General features: G+C 43.1%; 1 long non-coding RNA gene across 1 annotated transcript; it reads right to left on the reverse strand.

Annotated features, from left to right (window-relative positions):
* Window positions 1–823: 823 nt before the first annotated feature.
* On the reverse strand, window positions 824–9,278 carry LOC138260707 (uncharacterized). Its single transcript, XR_011198932.1, has 3 exons — window positions 9,194–9,278; window positions 8,028–8,196; window positions 824–937 (listed from the first exon to the last, which is right to left on the reverse strand). It is a non-coding gene; the product is annotated as an uncharacterized lncRNA (long non-coding RNA).
* Between the last annotated feature and the right edge of the window lie 12,616 nt (window positions 9,279–21,894).

Consider the following 21,894-nt stretch of genomic DNA (forward strand, 5'->3'; position numbering starts at 1 on the left):
TGCCATAGTAAACCCGGTAACAGTAAAATTAGATTTACCAAAAGAATATCCAGTACATACTACATTCCATGTGTCCTTGCTTAAGCCGTACAACTCAAAAACCCGACCTGAACCACCACCTCCACCCATACCAATTAAGGGAAATCTGGAATATGAAGTGAAAAGCATAAAAGACTCAAAAAGAATTAGTGGACGTCTGTTTTATTTAGAAGAATGGAAAAGAAAAGATATGAGTAATCTGAGAATTCATGGGAACCAGCATCATATGTACATGCCCCACAGCTGATTAGACGGTTTTATTTAAAAAATCCAGGAAAACCCCGTCCTGTAGGAGGGCCTTTGAGGGGGGCAACTGTTAGGGTTTGTACACAGCAAAGAGCATGTCCCCTCTCACTGCACTAGTGGGTTCTGTAATAGCTCCCTTTTAAACTTACTATTGAAAGCCTTTCTTGTTATCTCACCTTCCCCCCCCCTAGGCTTCTGTGTATGTTGTTTAATGTGCTGTTTTGTTTACACATTGGGCCTTGCTTTTACCAAGGCTTCTTTAAAACACTCCTCCCTAGGCCATGTGTTAATCCAACTCATTTGCATAATAACTGAAACTCTGCACACCTTTCAAGAACATGTGCAGCATGTGAGGACCACACCCAGCTCTTCAAACCACACCCAGCTCTGCACACCTTCCAAGAACATGTGCAGCATGTGAGGACCACACCCAGCCCTTCAAACCATACCCAGCCCTGTCTATAAAAGGCATCCCCCGAGCCTCACCCAGTGCTTGTGCTCGTCTACCTCCCGCTTACCTGAGAACAGATCCCTCGGCGCTGGCACTCCTGCTCTTTACAGACTTTCATTGACTTCAATGGGCGCAGCTTCTGGCTCTTCCTTCTTCCGGTTTTCGGTTCCTCCTTGCTTCAGCCTCTCTCCTATGAGTAACCTGCAAAAGAGAAAGAAGACAAGGTTAGACTGATCAGTATCTCTTGCCAGCAACAAGTAAGTGCAAAACTTTTTATTACCTGAAAGAACTTTGACAACAATTTCTGGATTCGTGTATAGACAATTTGAAACGAAATACCTTCCACGAACATTGTGATTCAAACTCTTTGTTACAAGAATATTTTGCAGAACTTTGTGAAGCAAACACTGTTTTTTCTCATGGAACTTTTAAGAATCGAACAGTGGAAACCATTAACAGCAAGGCAAACAGTAAATCAAGGACTTGCACAAATTACATGCTGTATTTTGATGTAAAAGTACAGTATTTGTTTTATAAAAGATTCTGGAAATATGGGAAAAGTGAGTCTGCTATTGGGAATTTAGGCTTTAGTTATATTATGATGAATGTTTGATATTGGTAATTCTGATAACGGTATTTGTTTAATGTTTTAGAAGCTTTACAGTAATAGAAAACACATCCCAGAGCAGTAACACATTCCAAACCTGGAAACTAGAGACCAGGATCCAAGAGGTACTTTTAGAAGAGAATTTCTAATAAATAAAGGGATAGTCAGGAACCCATTTAGGAATAGGTTGCACTTATCTGTTCTTTGTTTATGTTTCATTAGGCACCAGTTTCTACAGAAGTCAGAAAGGGCCGCAGATTTGTGCAGCACTTCAACAGTGGAAACGCAAGAACGGTATTGTCTCTCTTTTTTATTTTATCCACTTCCCCCCTTCCCTTGAGCTTCTGTTCTTAGTGCACTGTTTTAAAAACTAGTGTGCTGGAACAAGCAGTTTCAGGGTGGGGTCGGATTGTCTTCAACCTCCATCAGAACTGAACAAGAACTCAGGTGACCTGGGCTTTGACACCATATCCTTAGACGCACCAGTACCCTTTCTCTTTCTCTTTCTCTCCCAGCCCCCTTCCCCTTGGAGGCTACTGATGGTGCAGTATCATTCTGAAGCTGCTACCCCAGTTGGACATCAGGAGGATTTGGGGAATATCGCTCCCCATCTAAACCACCTGGAGTTCAGTTGAATTGTTCACAGCAGAAAGCTAAGCCACAAAAACTAATGTTCCCTTTGGGTGACTACAAGGGTCTTGCACAAGCCTTAGCTGGGGCGCCTTGGAGACCTAACAGTTGGTCAAAGTACTGCAGATCTTGCAAATAGATATGCAAAGGCTTAGGGAGGAAAATGCAAGGTGAAAGGAAGCGTTACCAAGGTGCAAATCTGGTTTCACTCAATACCACCATACAGAAAGAAACCTGTCCCATCCTAAGCCCACCCTAGTTCGGGGTCCTTATGATAAGACTCTCCCTCGCGTTCCAATCTGAATCTACACATAACTGTTAGGACTCCAGCACCCTTCCCTTGGCCACCATTGTGTGCTTCATTGGTGACATTGCCAAATGTGATGAGTTCATGAGGCAGTGTCAACTACAATTTTTATGCAAACCTCATGTTTTCATTTCAGACCCAGCTAAGGTCGCCCTTGTTATTTCATACTTAAGGGGAGTGGCAGCAAATTGGTCTATTCCTTTGATTGAAACATATGCCCCCATCCTGTATGATTTCACAGCATTTAAGGCTGCTATTACACAGTTTTTTGCAAAACATGTTTTTGTCCAGTCCAGTGACAATGAGCTGCTTAATCTCCATCAGGGTTAAAAGACCTTCTAATGTATATAACCACCTTTAAACACCTCATAGAAGAAACAAACTGGTCAGAGGAGAATCATACTTTCTTGTTCTATAGGGGGTTAAAGGATGACCTAAAGTACCCATTATCATACATAGTGGACCTACCAGAGGACTGTACAGATTTCATAGGTTTAGTTGTCAAACTGGATTATAGGCTTGGGGAATGCAAGCGCGAAAGGCCCTTTAGCAATACCAGAATAGTATTCCTAAAATCTGAAAAAAGGGAAACAGAGGATACACCTCTGAGTCTGAACACATGCAAATTGGTAGCCTTAAGGGCCCTTTATCAGCAGAAGAGAAGGACAAATGGCATAAGGTTAATGTATGCCTTTATTGCAGCAAGCCTGGGCATTTTGCCCTTGATTGCACAGTGAAGCCCAAAAAGAAATAGACAATAGCTAGTATTGATGCTCCAGACGAGAATATGTGACTAATGTAAACCGTATTCCTCGGCATATGACCATTAGAGTTACTGTCATATTATTGCCATAAAAGAGACAGGTTCTTCCCGTGCTTATCAACTCCACGGTCACAGGCAACTTTTTTGATTCATCCCTGGCCGACAAACAAGGTGTCACATGGGTGGCTAAGGGTGAAACAGAACCAGTTCGAGCCTTCAACGGTTCTGTGCTATCTCATGGACTCATTTGGTTTAACACTACCCCACACAACTTTCAAGGCTATTCTAGGAATACCATGGATGAAACACCATAATCCAAAGAACATTTGGGTCCTGAAAACAATAACAGTAGATTCACCAGTTTACATGGCAACTTGTTACCAGGAAGCTCAATATGCAGTTACACCATTACACTGCATGGTGACTCAACCATTCTGATGTTCTGCCTGAGGAATATCTTGACTTCTAGCACACATTCAATCCAGTAAAAGCAACTCAGCTACCCCCACACTGGACCTTTGACAGTTGTATAGATCTTATTCCTAGGGCAACACTTCCTTGCTGCAGAGTATATGGTCTCACTGAGCCCGAGACACAGTACTTTCGAAAATACTTTGACAAGCTATCGGAGGTAGGTTTCATACAACACTCCACCTCACCTATATCTTCATAGCTCTTCGTCGTGAAGTAGAACGGGGAATTATGGGGCTGCATCCAATACAGGACACTCAATAAAGCAACTATAATGAATCAGTATTCTTTACCGGTGATTCCTATCCTATTAGACCAGCTCTGTAACTCTACCATCTACACTAAGTTGGATTTACCCCATGCTTATCACCTTATGTGCGTGAAGGAAGGAGATGAGTGCAAAACAGCGAACATAACTAAATTTGGGTTATGTGAATATACAGTAATGCCTTTTGATCTCTGTTATGTTCCAGCAGCATTTCAATATTTCATCAACAAAGGGCCAGATGTAGGAAAAAATCAAATTGCGACTTGCAATTTGCGAGTCTGTGCGACTCGCAAATTGCAAGTCGCAATTTGACATGCAGAAAGGTGTCTCAGACACCTTCTGCAACTCGCAATGGGGTCGCAAAGACCCACCTCATAAATATTTATGAGGTGGGTCGCAGTTTGCGACCCCATTGCGAGTATAGGCACTCGCTAACATGGAGGCCTGCTGACGTCAGCAGGCCTCCATGTTAGCGACCTGCCTTTTAAATAAAGTTTTTTTTTTTTTTTTAAGTGCAGCCCGTTTTCCTCACAGGAAAACGAGCTGCATTTCAAAAAATTCCGAAACCTTTAGTTTCGGAATTTTCAGGGCAGGGAGTGGTCCCTTGGACCACTCCCTGCCCTGAAAAAATAATATGGGGTCCATTCACAAAGGGGAAGGGGTCCCATGGGGACCCCTTCCCGTTTGCGAATGGGTTACCATCCACTTCAAGTGGATGGTAACTGCGACTCCATTTGCGATCGCATACGCGGTCGCAAATGGAATTGCATACCATTGCGAATCGCAAATAGGAAGGGAACACCCCTTCCTATTTGCGATTCGGAAATGCATTTTGCGAGTCGGTCCCGACTCGCAAAATGCATTTCTGCATAGGAATCACGCATTTGCGAGTCGCAAACGGCAAATTTTGCCGTTTGCGACTCGCAAAGTGCTTCCTACATCTGGCCCAAAGTCCTTCACAACGTCCTCGATGTATGCGCAATCGTCTATATTGACAACATCCTGATTTATTCTAATATTGAACAGGAATATGTGAAACCTGTGCATGCCATTCTGCAGCACTTAAGAGAACACTTCTTGTATGCAGTGTGCTGGAAATGGCCCATTTTGTGGGTTATCCCCAAACGTTTTGCCTTCTTCCTCCTATTTTTTCAGGTCTGCTTTTGCAGGTTTATTGTCTCTGTGCACTTTACCACTGCAAATCAGTGTTAAAGTGCAACTGCTCCCTAGATAAATTGTACTGTTGATTGGTTTATCCATGATTAGCATATTTGATTTACTGGTAAGGCCCTAGTAAAGTGCACAAGAGGTTCCAAGGGCCTGTAAATCAAATGTTTCTAGTGGGCCTGCAGCACTGATTGTGCCATCTCCACAAGTAGCTCTGTAAACATGGCTGAGACCTTCCACTGCAGTATCTGTGTGTGCAGTTTTAAACTGCCAATTCGACCTGGCAATTTTCCCGTTTGGTACATGTAAGGCACCCCTGAGATATGCCCTAGGTAGCCCCTTAGGCAGAGTGCAGTGTATTTAAAAGGTAGGATATGCGCTGCTGTGTTTTACATGTCCTAACAGTGAAATACTGCAAAATTTGGGTTTCACTGTTGCAAGGCCTATCTCCCTCATAGGTTAACATGGGGGCTGCCTTTAAATACCTTTAAAGCACAGATTCCCTTTGAGGGCAGATACAAATGTGGAGTTTGGGGTCACTGAACGCACAATTTAAAAATACTTGTTTTAGTGAAGTTGGTTTTTGGATTGTGAGTTTGAAAATGCCACTTTTAGAAAGTAGGCATTTTCTTGCTTAAACCATTCTGTGACTCTGCCTGTTTGTGGATTCCCCTTCTGGGTCAGCTTGACAGTTGGGCTGCTCACACCTCTCCTCTAGACAGTGACACAAAGGGAGCTGGGGTGTAGCCTACATATCTTGATGAGCCATCTGCACTAGAGTGGAGGGAGGAGTGGTTGCTTGCATCTGAAAGGACGGTGCCTGCCCTCACACAATGCAGTCTCCAACCCACTGGTGTGTGTCTGGGGCTCGGCCTGGACAAGGACGGATCTTGCAAACACTTGAGACTTTGCTTTGAAGTTTGCCAACTTGAAAGGCAGAACGGGGTATAAGAAGAAGACCCAAAACCCCAGACTTTTAAAATCTTTCTGGAATCAAGAGGAACCTCTGCCAAGGAGAAGAGCTGAAGAGCCGGAGGAGGAATACTATCCCTTTGCTGTGTTGCTTTGCTGGACTGGCCTGCAGTTACTGCTTCTGCCTGAAAAGAGTGTAAAGGGTGAACTTTGCTATGTGCCCTGCTTGAGAGAGTTCTCCAAGGGCTTGAGTAGAGCTTGCCTCCTGTTGGAAGTCTCAGGGTCAGCAAAGAATTCAGTTTCCTCGACCTGCAGCTCTTGGAACTGTGTGTTTTGTACTGTTTACGAGGAGAAACCACTGCGATGCCGCCAACAACGCTGCTGGCCTGCACCGTGACATGCCGACGCTGCACGGAGTCTCATTGCCCCGCTTCGCACCGCGACCCTGGTCTCACCGATGCCGTCATCGGATGACTTAATTGAGCCGCTGTTCGCTCTGCGACCTGTGGGCTCTGCACTCCGACATCGCCTGCTCACACCGCAGTCTGGGCATCCCTGACGATGCCGCTCCTGCTGATACCAGTGCCGCTGCCTGCACCGTGGCCTGTGGATACGCCTTGTGAGGAGCACAAAGCACCGTACCATCCTGCATCCCAGCCCAGGTCCACCGACACCAGCACCATCAACTCCAGTGTCATCACCAGGCATCCCTGCTTGCACAGTGGCCTGTGGACACCACTCCTCAGGGTCACAAAGCACCGTCCTGTCCTGCACTGCTGGCTTAGGCCTACCAACGGCAGCACTTTAGCAAAGACGACGACGCTGCATGCACCGTGACCTGGTGACACAGCACGTCGCACAGCCCAGCTTCACACCGCAGCTCTGGTCTCACTGACGCCACTGGACGCCGTCTGCGAGCCGCTGCCTGCACTTGACCTGTGGGCACCGCACGTTGCATTGTCCTGTTTCGCACCGCAGACCAACACCATCCACGCCAGCACTCCATTCTTCATCAGCCCGGAGTTTGATCCGCAAGGCGTATGACTTCAAGGGCCTCACGACTACCGCACCGACTCCGGAACCGACACCGCAATGCCAGTGACGCTGCACCCCTGAACTCACAGTGGGGATCGCAATGTCCTGCAATTCCAAATGTACTGTTTGCGGGTCTTCCCAACACCACAGCTGGCCCGCTACTCTGCGGCTGGCCTCAACTGTTGGTTTTGTTGATCACAACGCCGTGAGAGCCCAAGGTAGAGCTATTGACTTCAAGGAACTGTATTTTGGGGGAAATCTTCCAGAATTCATATATCTATTACTGTATGGTGGATTTCTATCATAATTGGTCTATTTTTCTAAAATTGGTGTGGTGTCCTGTTGCAGTGTTTTCATTTATTAATGAGAGTTATGTGCAAATGCTTTACACATTGCTTCTGAGATAAGCCTGACCGCTCATGCCAAGCTACCAAGGGGGTGAGTAGGGGTTACCTGCGTGGGTATCTCCCTTATCCCAACTAGAGTGAGAGTCCCTACTTGGACAGGGTTCAAACTGACTGCCAACTAGAGACCCCATTTTTAAAATTGCAATGTTAGAGAAATGTTCTTTTCATGTATGATCTGTCAAGTTCCTTGGTGATCACAGATCACATGCAGGTGTAACAATGGGCCCAAAAAACATGGTAGATGATATTCAAGCACGGCCAGCCCTAACCACGGTAAAAGAAGTTCAGCTTTGCCAACTTCTATAGATGATTTATGTCACAATTTTCTGACACCGTTGTTCCAATAACCTGACTGCTAAAAAAGGGACAACCCTTTTTCTTTTAGGTCTGTTGCCACTGAACAAGCGTTCCTGATTTTAAAACACAAATTTATGTCTGCACCAGTATTACAGCATCCAGATCCCGACCAACCCTTGTTCATGAAAGCAGATGCTTCAGGCGTTGCTGTTGGCTGAGTGATATCTCAAAAGAACCCAAAAACTGGTCACCTTCACCCCATAGCCTATTAATCATAAACATTGCTCCCTGTGAAGCAAAATTACATAACAGCTGAAAGTGAGTTACTAGATATAAAATTAGTCTTAGCTGAGTGGAGCCAAACACACAATCACAATTTTACAGATCATAAGAACCTCCAGTTCTTTGGATGTATGAAGACACTTACCCCTCGTCAAACGCGTTGGCTCCATTTTTTCAGTGATTTTGATTTCCTCATCACTTATCATCCTGGGTCAGGGCAACTGGAATCTGACATTTTTTCCAGACTCTTTCATTTAATGGACAATAGGGTTACAATACTCCACCTAGTATCATCCTTTCAAACAAAGTTGTGGCTGAAAGACAAGCAGAGACCTTTTTGAGTACAGTAAAATAAGAGTTCACCAGAGTAGATTCACAAGCATGAGCAAAAAATCCCAAACACAGAATTAAGGATGAATACTTCTTTCATGATAACAAAATGTACATACCAACTAATGACTTAAGACAACAAGTGATAAAGTAGAATCTTGATACCACCTTAGCAGGACACTCAGGAGTCCAAAAGATGCTTGGGAACTGTCTTAAGTATTTATGATAGGACACTATGCGATGTGACAAACAGACTTATGTTGTCATCTGCCCTGTATGTGCCTGCAAAATAACACAAAATTTAGCACACTTTGGTCTGCTCCAGCCCTTACTCATTCCTCCCGCTCTGTGGCATGCAATTAGCCTAGATTTCATTACTGACTTGCCTGAATCAAACCAATGTAGTAATGGACATGTTACCCAAGATGGTTCATTTTCCTCTCAAAGGGCCTACCTACATCCACAAATTCAGTGATATATTCCTATCCATATAGTGAGACTGCATAGTCTTCCAACCAAAATAATATCAGACTGCAGCACACAGTTCACCTTATGTACAACACTAGGACTCAAAGTAACCCCATGATCTGCATACCACCCTCAAAAGGATGGGCAGACTGACTGTGTCAATCTGTCCCTGGAACCCTTAGTGTTAGTGGTGGTAGTGGCAATCTCTAAAATGGGATGTATTGCTATCAAGTTCTGACACACCCTATTCTTTGGTGGCAATGGGGAACTTGTGCCCAACAATCTACACTTTTGGCACGTGCAAACTGATTCATTCATTTTATGCATGCGGCCAGCATTACACACTGTCACCAGGTGCAAACCACTCCTTTCACTTTATGTGCGTGGCCGTCTCCCTGCTAAGAAACCATTACCATGTGCACGTGTTAGTTTACACCTGCTCAATGAAACATTTAGTGAAAATGTCCCTGAACAGAAACTCATGCTTAGCCTCGTTGGAGATTCGTCACTTACCGGCTCCAGAGACTCAGCGATTCCCATCCCTGACTCCAGTTCTTCATTCTGCTTCCGCTGCACACAGTTTGCATTTAATGACTCTGATGCTTCTTGCATGGGAAGAGAAAACGGACTCAGTAATAGGTAGCTAAACTCCAAGTGAGTCATACATCTACACAACATCAGAGGTAAGGTAAAAGCATATACTTTTGGCATTAATAAAGAAAAAGAAACACCTGTTCTTTCCAAAATGGAAAAAATCTACAAAGGCAAAGAGACAGATCACGATAAGCATGAAGATGCCAAGAGACCTCCGGGCAATGTTTTGAACTCTGCATGATGATATTGCGTTCAGCTCTAAACGCTGCCCAGTAATGGACTTTCTGTTAAAATCTGCACATGTGTGCTGTCAGCACAGAAACAACTGAACTCTTTAATTCTTCCCACAATATTATGAATGTGATGTTGAAAACCACAAGATTAATGTACAATGTATGGGGTAATATGGTGAGATAATTGTTCAGAAAGAACTATACTCCTCTAATTCATGGTATGAAGCAATATATGAAACAAGCATTCTTGAAGTCTTGTATTATAATCCTGCATGCTATAGCCAGTTGGTAATCCTTGTATATCTATTACAGGTAAAACCGTACCTCTGAATATTCAATGCCTTGAGCTGTTGCAGCCCTGATGGCAGTCCATCAAGAGCCTGGTGGTGCAGACCAGATCCACAGAAGTACCACTATTCTTAATCTTTCTCTCCCAACCCTCCTTCCCCTTGGGGACTACTGACAGCGCAGTGTCAATCTGTAACTGCTACTCTAGTTAGCCCTCAGGTTGATTTGGGGAATATTGTAGCCCCGTCGGAATCACCTGGAGTTCAGGTGAGTGGCTCGCAACATGGAGTAGCTTAGCCCCACACACGGCTCTTCACCAGTAGTGTAACACATTCCCATAGAAATAAATGGAGGCAGGGATTGAAAAAGAAACCCCAATGGAAAATAACATTAAATTAATTTTACATAATATATATATATATATATATATATATATATATATATATATATATATAAAACAACAACGCTGCCAGACATCCGAGGCTACTAATTCAGTAGCGGTCCAGGCGTGGACCTAGCCATCCACATATTATTACCAACAATCCTCCTGTTACATGCAGAGAGTTCCCGGACACCAAGTGGAGGTCCAAAAAACTTTATTCACCAATGCTTCCTCCCAGAACCACGTGTTTCAGCCGTAGCCTTGATAACGTAACAATTGCGAGTGTCTCACAAACCAACTATATACCACACCCAACATGCACATAAGGACAAAAATAAAAGAAGGATTATCAGATCACCCAGCTATAACATAGTGTGCAAATATCAGCACCATCTTAAAATGTCTAGAATAGTCCACAAGCTATACCAAAGTTGATCTTACAATTGCAAAATTATCCACATCATTCACTCTCTTTATACGTTAATTAAATTCCTATATAATCATTCAAATAACCTACATATAGCATATAAAACATTCAATATTAAATATTATTAATAACCCAAATGGTCAAAACAATGTTTTACATTAATTAAATATGCAATCTTAAATATTAAATATTATTAATATCCAAAATGGTCCAAAACGTTTTTTTGAAAAACATAATATTCACTGGATAACATTATATTCCTAAAATATCCCCATTGGTTACTCTCATTGACCTTTGATTACTTGTAATCATTTCAATGACCTCCATATTAAATATTAAATATTCAAATATTTTAAATGCTGTAAATATCAAAAGATAATCCAAGGCTGTAAAATATGATATGTATCGGATAACATTGCATTCCTAAACACATAAATGCACATTAGTATACGAATATACCTTGACAGCCCTATATTGATATTCAAAACAATTCCTATGCATGTGTACAAATATGTGTCTCTTACTTCGTACCACATATCAAAACTCCACCCACAATGTCACATCTATCACAAAATAATTTTTATAAAAAACCCACAAAGTATAAATGAAATATAATTAAAATGACTGACGAAAAATATATATACAAATCCAGCAGCTTCAATTAACCTAAATGCACATTCATCTCCTCACTTGAATTTAAACCCCCAGGGCTCAGGGTGTTGAGTCTAATAATCAATTTTGATTCCAAAATCCTCATCTTTTCTCTATTACCTCCCCTGATACTGGGTTTGATCTGATCAATGACTGCAAAACTCAACAACCTCTCATCCCCATTATGTTTATCATGAAAATGCCTTGCCACTGGGTATGTTCGATCAAAATTGCGAATCGCTCGGATGTGTTCAAGAACCCTCTTTTTAGCCTTGTGTATTGTGCTGCCCACATACAGTTTCCCACAAGGGCATATCAGACAATAAACACATAAATCTGTATTGCAAATAAAATGTCCTCGAATTTGATACGCCCATTGCCCATCCTCACCACCTACTTTGAGGCAATTTTTACTATATTTGCACGCCATGCAATGTCTGCAACAGAAAAAGCCCACAGAATGATCAAGGGACATAGCTCTGACACTATCCCTAGTTATTCTATTACGGCTAAGATCATCTCTCAACGATCTACCCTTGCGAAAAGTAATCGTAGGTGCCTCCGGGATAGTGCTACCTAAGGTGGAATCATTCTGTAGTATATGCCAACCCCTGTTCAGAATCTTTCTGAGGAACTGTGACTGATTAGAATAAGTTGTAATAAATCTTATCTTTTGAACACCTACATCTGAATCCACTCTAGGGTATATCAAATTCTCTCTCTTTATGTTATCCGCCTTATTTTTAGCTTGAAGAATCATTTTGCTCCTATACCCCCTCTCTAGAAAACGTGAGAGCATATTGTCACTTTCTCTCTGATAGTCATCCCAAGTACTACAAATCCTGAGGGCTCTTAAAAATTCCCAGAAGGGAATACTGGCAATAAGATTTGGTGGATGGGCACTGTTCGCATTCAATATGCTATTACCCGCCGTCAATTTTCTATAGAGTTTGGTCCTTAATGACTGTTCTTGAACTATAACTTCCACATCAAGAAATGCAATCTGTTGTTTACTACTCTGATCACTTAAATGTAAGTTGTAGTCATTATTATTGAGAAAGGCTACAAAGTCTCTAGCCGAAATCTCATCACCTTTCCAAATCACAAAGCTGTCATCTATAAAACGACACCATAAAATGACTCTTCCATCAAAGTCGGGTGAGCTGGTGGATATTTGCTCCTCCCACCAGCCCATCACCAGGTTCGCATAGCTTGGTGCGAAGCAAATTCCCATAGCCGTGCCCTGTGTTTGTTTGTACAGTTTATCATCAAAGAGAAAGAAATTATTATTGAGGCAAAAACTGATCATATCACAAATCATTTCCGTATGCATCAGAAATGAAAGTGATCTTGCCCTTAAAAAATGTCGAATTGCTACTAACCCCAAGTCATGTTGGATGCAAGTGTACAGGCTAGTAACATCCATCGTTACAAGAAGATAGTCCTCTTCCCATTCAATTCCATCAATAATCCTTAAAAACTGGGTTGTATCTTTAATGTAAGATGGAAGACTTTCAACAAAAGGTCTCAAAAAGTAATCAATATACCTAGACGTGTTTTCCAGGAGAGACCCTATAGCAGAAACAATTGGTCTCCCCGGGGGATTCACAGTGTTTTTATGTATTTTCTGTAATAGGTATAGAATGGGAATTACTGGTGAATCACATTTGAGGAAATAATATTCCTCCCAGTTAAGCAGCTCTTTATCCCTCCAATCCACCAACATCTCAAAATATTGAGTGTTGGATTTTTTGACATCAGTCAGATTTACAGGTATATAGCAAGTTTGATCATTCACCTGTCTCAATCCTTCCGCTAGATAAGCATCCTTATCCAGAACAACAACATTTCCCCCTTTATATGACTGTCTGATAACAATGCTACTATCATCCTTCAAACCTTGAAGGGCTACTGCCCGTATCTTGGCTGCCCGGTTCCTCTCCTCTCCTTCTTGCTCCCCAACCCCTGCCCCGTTTTTAAAACGATTTCGCCTCTTAAACCAGGGAAGGACAGACCAAAGAAAAGAAACATTCCCAACGGGTTGTTGGTAAATATATACATATATATATATATATATATATATATATATATATATATATATATATATTTATATAAACTACTGGCAGTTGCCAGTAGGTAGTGATAGTTAGGACCATGCTTCCACTGAAAAAGCAAGGGAAGGTTCGGGGTGATCCCTCAAGCGGGGGCTAAGAAAAAGGGGGAGACTCAAAAAACATGCGTTTCCCATTATAATTCCCATAGGAATTTTAGTCACAATTATAGCCCAACCCGCTTGTCAGAATTACACCAACTTTGTCAAGAAGGTAGCTCTTGACTCAGAAAGAGTGCTTTTTTTATTTGGTGTAAATCCGCTCAGTAGTTTTTGAGAGATTAAAAGAAAAAAATATAGATACCTAGAGGCGAGAAGTATTTATGAATGATAACAAGCTCATTCAGGGAAATGCAGAGCTCTGATTGACTGCCAATACTTCAACTAAGAACTACATATATTTATATTTACAATCATATATAACGTGATGTTTAGCTGAAAAACTCATATATTTTTACTTTTAAAAGCTATATTATTATATTACAAATTAAATAAATTAGAAGTTTAGAAATAATAGTTAACTTAAAAACTTACAGTAAACCTGTAAACCTTAAATAAATGTTCAAACTTTATTGAAATGACATAAACATTTACATTTTAATTCTATTATTATTAAAATATATTAAATATTACTAAGTTAGACTCAGTATACATTTTTTGCATTTTGTTAAAAAAATTGTAAAATCATTTAACATATTTTAATTATTACAATATTTAATAAATAGAGATTTTGTTAAAGAGCTAATGTGCTGTAAAATTTTATTTTATTAGTTAAAGGTTATTAACACTATTTACATTAATTTATGATTACATTTTGCATTAAAATTTGTGGGGTTTTTTTCAAAACAATTAAGCAACAATATCAAGGACATGGAATTCCTATAGCCTGACACTCAGGACACCTAGAACATGTTGCTTGGGGTCAAGGGCAACACATTTTCATATTTATCTTGTCCACAGGACAAGTAGGCCCAACCCCCTGCAGCAAAAAACCCATTGTCTCCCAGTTTATAAGGAACGGATCTGTCTGCAGTTGAGGTAATACTTGTGTGCTTATGTTAATGCTGTTTAAACTTGTATTTATGGTTCATTAATGAAAAAACTTTATTATTAGGGTGAGCACTCAAAATAACTGTTGCAAGCACACACCGCACTACTGACAGTGGTTCCAGTAAAAAATGTGTACACACACATTTGAAATGTTTAACATTATGAGGCTATGTATAATGCTCCCAGACTGCTCTCTTATTAGATGCAAATGTTTGCAGAAGCTTGTAAGCAAGATTGATGATTCTTTGCTTTCAAAATAAGATGCTCAGAAAAAAATGCAAGTAGGAAAAAAAAACATTTTGCTAAATTACTGTGAACTTTTAGGTACTATTTCTTTTAAGCATTGTTTAATTAAATTTATCGATGCATCCTAGTAGTTCTTAAAACTATTCACAATAGAGAATCAGTGAAAGCAGTTTCAACAAGATTGTGGGAAACGTGAAAAGAAACAAGCGTTGGCAAAGCCAACCGATCTGACACTGGTCTTCAGTCTTTTGGTGTTGTCAATGTGTGTCTTGTTTTGACATGGCTTTTGAAAAACTTGATTGTTGTGGGAGCTGCAAGGCCCTCACCACTGTAACAAACATTGGCAAAAAGCAAAACAAAAATTTGGTTTAAAGAAGCACTCATTGCCAAAGTTGTTCCTGGCACTGAACAACACTACTTTGTGTGTCAATATGCTCACTATGGAAGAGCAGAATGCTATCACTCACAATAAAGCCAGCCGATAGATGGATTGAGAGAGAAATAATTTTTTTATAAAAACACACGTTAGAGGCCCAGCTCTTAAAGTCACAAAAGTACACCCATGGTACTTTTCTTTGCATTAGTGCAGAAATGTGGCTTTCATGAATTCACAAAAATGGTCAGAAGTAGACCAGGTAATTGTACTCCTAGAAAATATTTGTTAATTGTATTTTAGCACAAGCAAATATGCATATGTAGATTTGCTCATGCGAAAATCTATCGAGCGTTTACAAGTTCACTTTCCCTCCAACCACTTTTTTCCCAACCCTGCAAGTACTTCCACTTCTGCCTTTGGCAGAAGTAAATGTCCATCCTTTCTCAGTATGGGAACAGACTGGAGAAGAGCTGGTGAAAATTGTTAACCCATGCAAGTAAGTAGGTTTGCAAAGACTCAAAGGCATCCCAGCCCTGGAACTATTGCCTCCTGCTTCCTCCATCCCAAGTATGTAGCTCTGCAGAAAGGTGGCAGAACAAGGAAGCAGCTAGTATTCAAGCCCTACTATAGTGTTAGCCCAGAGAGTCCATTATCAGAGCTCTTATATAATCAGATTACTGCCATAATTGGTGCCGCACTACATGGTACCAAAGAGACAGTAGGTTTTTTTCAGAAGTAGATTTACAAAGCAACCTGTCCCATGGACAATGCCAATATTTTATTAAATTCCACCCCATGTGTAGATTTACACCTAAATGCAAGAGTAATTTTACATATGAGTAAATCTGCATGATTAAATGTACCTTTGTGAACAAGGCCCATTGATCTTATTGTAAATGATACAGTATCTCACTAGAATAACTTAGCATACACTAATCTCATCATGGGAACAGTACATCACACTGTTATACTATACAGAGTAATGTCCCCAATGCCATAGGTTTAGTTTATCATATTTAAACTGTAGCACATATTTTTCCAGTATTATGCTATCAGGAGCAATGTGTGCTACCGTGTAACAGCAAGTGGTTGTGTCCAGAAGCAGAATGCTCAAGACTATCAAGAACTGCATTAACTCCTTACCTAAGCTTCCAGTCACACACTCCACAAACAAGTATAAAGCCATCAACCTCCTCTTCTGTATAAAAATACAGATTATCCAAAACACCAAGCCTGCCTCTTCTCTTACACCTATGCTTCCACACAAGCCCTCTCTTTCTCATAGCCATTGTTAACATGCTCAACTCACTCAAAGCCACCTGATAGGGAGGTCAGTTCGTCAGTCAGGCATCATCAAAGCCTTCATTAAAGAAGTTCTCTAACCTATTCTCACCATTGTTAATATCACCCTCACTAAAGACACCTTCTCAAAAGCATTCAAGAAAGGACAGAGTCTCTGTATTCTTATTCAACTCACATTAGCCCCTAATAACCTCAATAACAACCAACCCATCACTCAAATGGCCTTCAGAGGAAACAAGGTTGAGAAAGCAGTACACACACGACTTCAAGATCACTCCGGAGCCAACCATCTAATGCACAAGTACCAATCCAGCTTGAGGATACACCAAGAACTGACACAGCTATCTTAAAGAACATGCCCTTCTAACTACAGTTACAGATGACCTCTACCATCTGATACAGCTGGACCTACGAGCCTCCATTGACGCATTAAACCATCCCACTCTCACCGATACTGTGCAGTCTTGAATGGGATGGGCTGGTAGCATTCTCCACTGTTCCTCATCCTAACCTTCCAGCCCATACCAGTTTGTTTATTTGCTTCTTCAGATCCAGATGCTTCCCATCACCTGCAGATTACCTGAGAGGTCCATCCTGTCTCCTGTCACCTTTAACCTCTATGTGGAATATATTCAAATATAGCTATATAATAAGTTACTGCTTCCCACTGTGCATGATAGAGGAGAGTTTAATGACCGTTATCAGAGTAAACAATAAGTAAAGGATAGTGAAAAACCAAAGTACATCTCTTCAAAATCTGTATTTCATAAAACAATGCACAATCAGAGCTCCTCTTCTGTAATAATAAATGTAGGCATAAATGTACTGTGTATTAGAGTAAATATTTATATTTACAAAAGTAGTTCAGTATTTCGTACTTAGAGAAAAGAACACTATACAGTCATCATTTAACCGTGTTTTAATAATGGTCATTATATTCTTCCCTGCCATGGACATTAGGAAAAGAAAACAGTTTTTTTTTTTGTTTTTTTTAGTTTTTATTTTTATTGTAAACACTGCAAAATGATACATACAAAAACCAAAGAGGGACCTATGTCTCTACATTCTGCAAACAGTAATTGTAGGAAGTTGGCTCTGTATGTACTATATCAAAGTAAGAAATAGCATGCACAGAGTCCAAGGGTTCCCCTTAGAGGTAAGATAGTGGCAAAAAAGAGATAATTCTAATGCTCTATTTTGTGGTAGTATGGTCAAGCAGTAGGCTTATCAGAGCGTAGTGTTAAGCATTTGTTGTACACACACAGGCAATAAATGAGGAACACACACTCAAAGACAATTCCAGGTCAATAGCTTTTTATATAGAAAAATATATTTTCTTAGTTTATTTTAAGAACCACAGGTTCAAGATTTACAAACAATACTTTAAATGAAAGTTATTTCACTTAGGAACTTTAGGAACTTTGAATTAGCAAAATAGCATATACAGTTTTCACACAAATGGCAATAAGCTATTTTAAAACTGGACACTGCAATTTTCAACCGTTCCTGCGGGAGGTAAGTGTTTGTTAGTTTTGCAGGTAAGTAAACCACCTACAGGGTTCAAAGTTGGGTCCAAGGTAGCCCACCGTTGGGGGTTCAGGGCAACCCCAAAGTTACCACACCAGCAGCTCAGGGCCGGTCAGGTGCGGAGGTCAAAGTGGTGCCCAAAACACATAGGCTTCAATGGAGAAGGGGGTGCCCCAGTTCCAGTCTGCCAGCAGGTAAGCACCCGCGTCTTCGGAGGGCAGACCAGGGGGGTTTTGTAGGGCACTGGGGGGGACACAAGTCAGCACAAAAAGTACACCCTCAGCGGCACGGGGCGGCCGGGTGCAGAGTGCAAACAGGCGTCGGGTTTGCAATGTAGGTCAATGGGAGACCAAGGGGTCTTTTCAGCGAAGCAGGCAGGCAAGTGGGGGGATCCTCGGGGTAGCCACCACCTGGGCAAGGGAGAGGGCCACCTGGGGGTCACTCCTGCACTGGAGGTCAGATCCTTCAGGTCCTGGGGGCTGCGGGTGCAGTGTCCTTACCAGGCGTCCGGTTCTTAGAAGCAGGCAGTCGCGGTCAGGGGGAGACTCTGGATTCCCTCTGCAGGCGTCGCTGTGGGGGCTCAGGGGGGTCAACTCTGACTACTCACGGGCTCGCAGTCGCCGGGGAGTCCTCCGGTAGCGTTGTTTCTCCACAAGTCGAGCCGGGGGCGTCGGGTGCAGAGTGCAAAGTCTCACACTTCCGGCGGGAAACCTTTGTTCTTTAAAAGTTGCTTCTTTGTTGCAAAGATGTTTCTTCTTTGGAGCAGAGCCGCTGTCCTCGGGAGTTCTTGGTCCTTTTAGATGCAGGGTAGTCCTCTGAGGCTTCAGAGGTCGTTGGACCCTGTGGAACGCGTCGCTGTTGCAGTTTTTCTTGAAGTGGGGAGACAGGCCGGTAGAGCTGGGGCCAAAGCAGTTGGTGTCTCCGTCTTCTCTGCAGGGCTTTCAGTTCTGCAGTCCTTCTTGGTCTTAGGTTGCAGGAATCTAGTTACCTAGGTTCTGGGAGCCCCTAAATACTCGATTTAGGGGTGTGTTTAGGTCTGGGGGGTTAGTAGCCAATGGCTACTAGCCCTGAGGGTGGCTACACCCTCTTTGTGCCTCCTCCCTGAGGGGAGGGGGGCACATCCCTAATCCTATTGGGGGAATCCTCCATCTGCAAGATGGAGGATTTCTAAAAGTCAGAGTCACCTCAGCTCAGGACACCTTAGGGGCTGTCCTGACTGGCCAGTGACTCCTCCTTGTTTTTCTCATGATCTCCTCCGGCCTTGCCGCCAAAAGTGGAGCTGTGGCCGGAGGGGGCGGGCAACTCCACTGGCTGGAGGGCCCTGGGGTGCTGTAACAAAGTGGGTGAGCCTTTGAGGCTCACAACCAGGTGTTACAGTTCCTGCAGGGGGAGGTGAGAAGCACCTCCACCCAGTACAGGCTTTGTTACTAGCCACAGAGTGACAAAGGAACTCTCCCCATGTGGCCAGCAACATGTCTGGTGTGTGGAAGGCTGCTAAAACTAGTCAGCCCACACTGGAAGTCGGGTATGGTTTCAGGGGGCATCTCTAAGATGTCCTCTGGGGTGTATTCACAATAAAAATGTACACCGGCATCAGTGTGCATTTATTGTGCTGAGAAGTTTGATACCAAACTTCCCAGTTTTCAGTGTAGCCATTATGGTGCTGTGGAGTTCGTGCATGACAGACTTCCAGACCATATACTCTTATGGCTACCCTGCACTTACAATGTCTAAGGTTTTGCTTAGACACTTTAGGGGCATAGTGCTCATGCATCTATGCCCTCACCTATGGTATAGTGCACCCTGCCCTAGGTCTGTAAAGCCTGCTAGAGGGGTGACTTATCTATGCCAATAGGCAGTGTGAGGTTGGCATGGCACCCTGAGGGGAGTGCCATGTCGACTTAGTCATTTTCTCCCCACCAGCACACACAAGCTGGCAAGCAGTGTGTCTGTGCTAAGTGAGGGGTCCCCAGGGTGGCATAAGACATGCTGCAGCCCTTAGAGACCTTCCCTGGCATCAGGGCCCTTTGTACCAGGGGTACCAGTTACAAGGTACTTACCTGGATGCCAGGGTGTGCCAATTGTGGAAACAAAGGTACAGTTAGGGAAAGAACACTGGTGCTGGGGCCTGGTTAGCGGGCCTCAGCACACTTTCAAATCATAACTTGGCATCAGCAAAGGCAAACAGTCAGGGGGTAACCATGCCTAGGAGGCATTTCCTTACAGTAATACATAATGGATCAAGAATAATAAGTACATAGAAAGCCTTAGGATGTTGCCCATTGTATTTTGAAAAACCTATCCCGTTAGGATGAGGAGGGGAAAGAGAAAAGAAAATAAGGGGGGGAGAAAAAGAAGGAGGGGCAGGGGAAGGAAAAAGGGTGGGAGGGAAGGGGTGGCGGGTGTCATCTTACAGACTATGGTCTTCCCACAGTGAGGAAGGGAGCCCACACTTGATTGAATATTTGAGCTTGGTCTTGCAAATTATAGATGATTTTTTCATGCATAGCAATACGTTCATGGTTATAATCCATTCTTCTGGGGTTGGGGGGAGCTCCGACCTCCAGTGGCGGAGGATGCAGATTTTTGCGGTGGCTATTGCTGTGTGCAGCAACCTTTTGCGGGGTCTAGAGAGGTCCGGGAGGGAGGTCATGTCATGTAAAAGTATGAAAGAAGGAGGGATTGGTGACGGAAGAGGCTTGGAGTCGGCTAGAGTGGAGCCCATCATGTCCCATATTGGTCGGATTGTTGGGCAGTCGATTAAGATATGTTTTAGGTCACAGTGTGTCTCTGGGCATTGCCAGCATTTTGCATGTGGAAGCAGTCCTGTTCTATGCAATTTCACAGGAGACCAATACCAATCGTGCAGGATCTTGAAGAGGCAAAACTTTAAGCGCACTTCCCAGGTACCTCTGTCCAGGGCTTCTAAAATGTCCTCCCAGTCATCTGGGTCAAATGTCTGTTGTAGTCGGGTTTGCCACTATAAGCGTAGTTTTTCTAGGAGGGGTTGGGAGTAGAGTTGCCGGGTTAGTAGGTCGTATAGACCCGCCATAATTCCTTTTTGTTGTCCCCATTGTTGAAGATAGGACACCACGGGTGAGGACTGGGACCCCCGTCGGGCAACGTCGGTCCCATGACTAATGCAGTGCTTCAGTTGCATGTACCTCCACTCTTGGCTCAGCTGAAGATCAAATTCTTCCCGTAGTCTAAGAAAAGATTTGAGTGTGTCATTTTCACCCTTCACCTACTGCCGGGGATGCCTTCAAAATAGGATTCACCGGGTTGGCGGATGGTAGGTCGTCACGATAGGGCCCTCCGAGTCCCTCGTTCGCGGCTAGCAACAACCTTTCCATGGCAACCCTTTGAGGTGGGTCTGGCTCCTTGGTCAGGCCGTGAGACAACTGGGACAGGTGCAGTGCCAATGAATAAGGTTCCACCGACGGGAGCCCCATGCCCCCATGGGAGCGACGGGCTATGAGTTTGGCAGGCGACAAGCGTGGGCGCATTGATCCCCATACAAATGCTCTGATAAGTGCATCTATATTTCGTAGCATGTGGAGGAGCACCTGCAAGGGGAGAAGTCCCAGAATGTAAGTGAAGAGGGGGAACCGTATCCATCCTGACCGCCTGTACTCGGCCCCACATAGAGAGGCCTATTTGCTTCCATTTTGCGAAGTCAAGTTTCGTACGTGCGATGAGAGGGTCAATGTTGTCCGCCACCATGTGCGCCAGTCCCGGATTGACTAGCACCCCCAAATATTTGAGGCGTTTTGGTGTCCAGCAGAATGGGAAGCCTAGGAGGGCCGCTCTCGTAGTCATCCACGAGAGGGGGAGCGCCTCACTCTTGTCCCCGTTAATGCGGTAGCCGGAGAGGGTTGCAAACCCATCTATGATCTCCAGTAACGCTGGGATGGATCGTTCCAGATCTATGAGAGTTAGTAGGACGTCATCAGCATATAAATAGATTTTAGAAATGCCTTCTGGCAGTGGGAGGCCTATTATGGAAGGGGAGGATCGAATAACTGCAG

This window comes from Pleurodeles waltl, chromosome 10 (assembly GCF_031143425.1).
Source record: "Pleurodeles waltl isolate 20211129_DDA chromosome 10, aPleWal1.hap1.20221129, whole genome shotgun sequence".
NCBI classification, from domain to species: Eukaryota; Metazoa; Chordata; class Amphibia; order Caudata; family Salamandridae; genus Pleurodeles; species Pleurodeles waltl.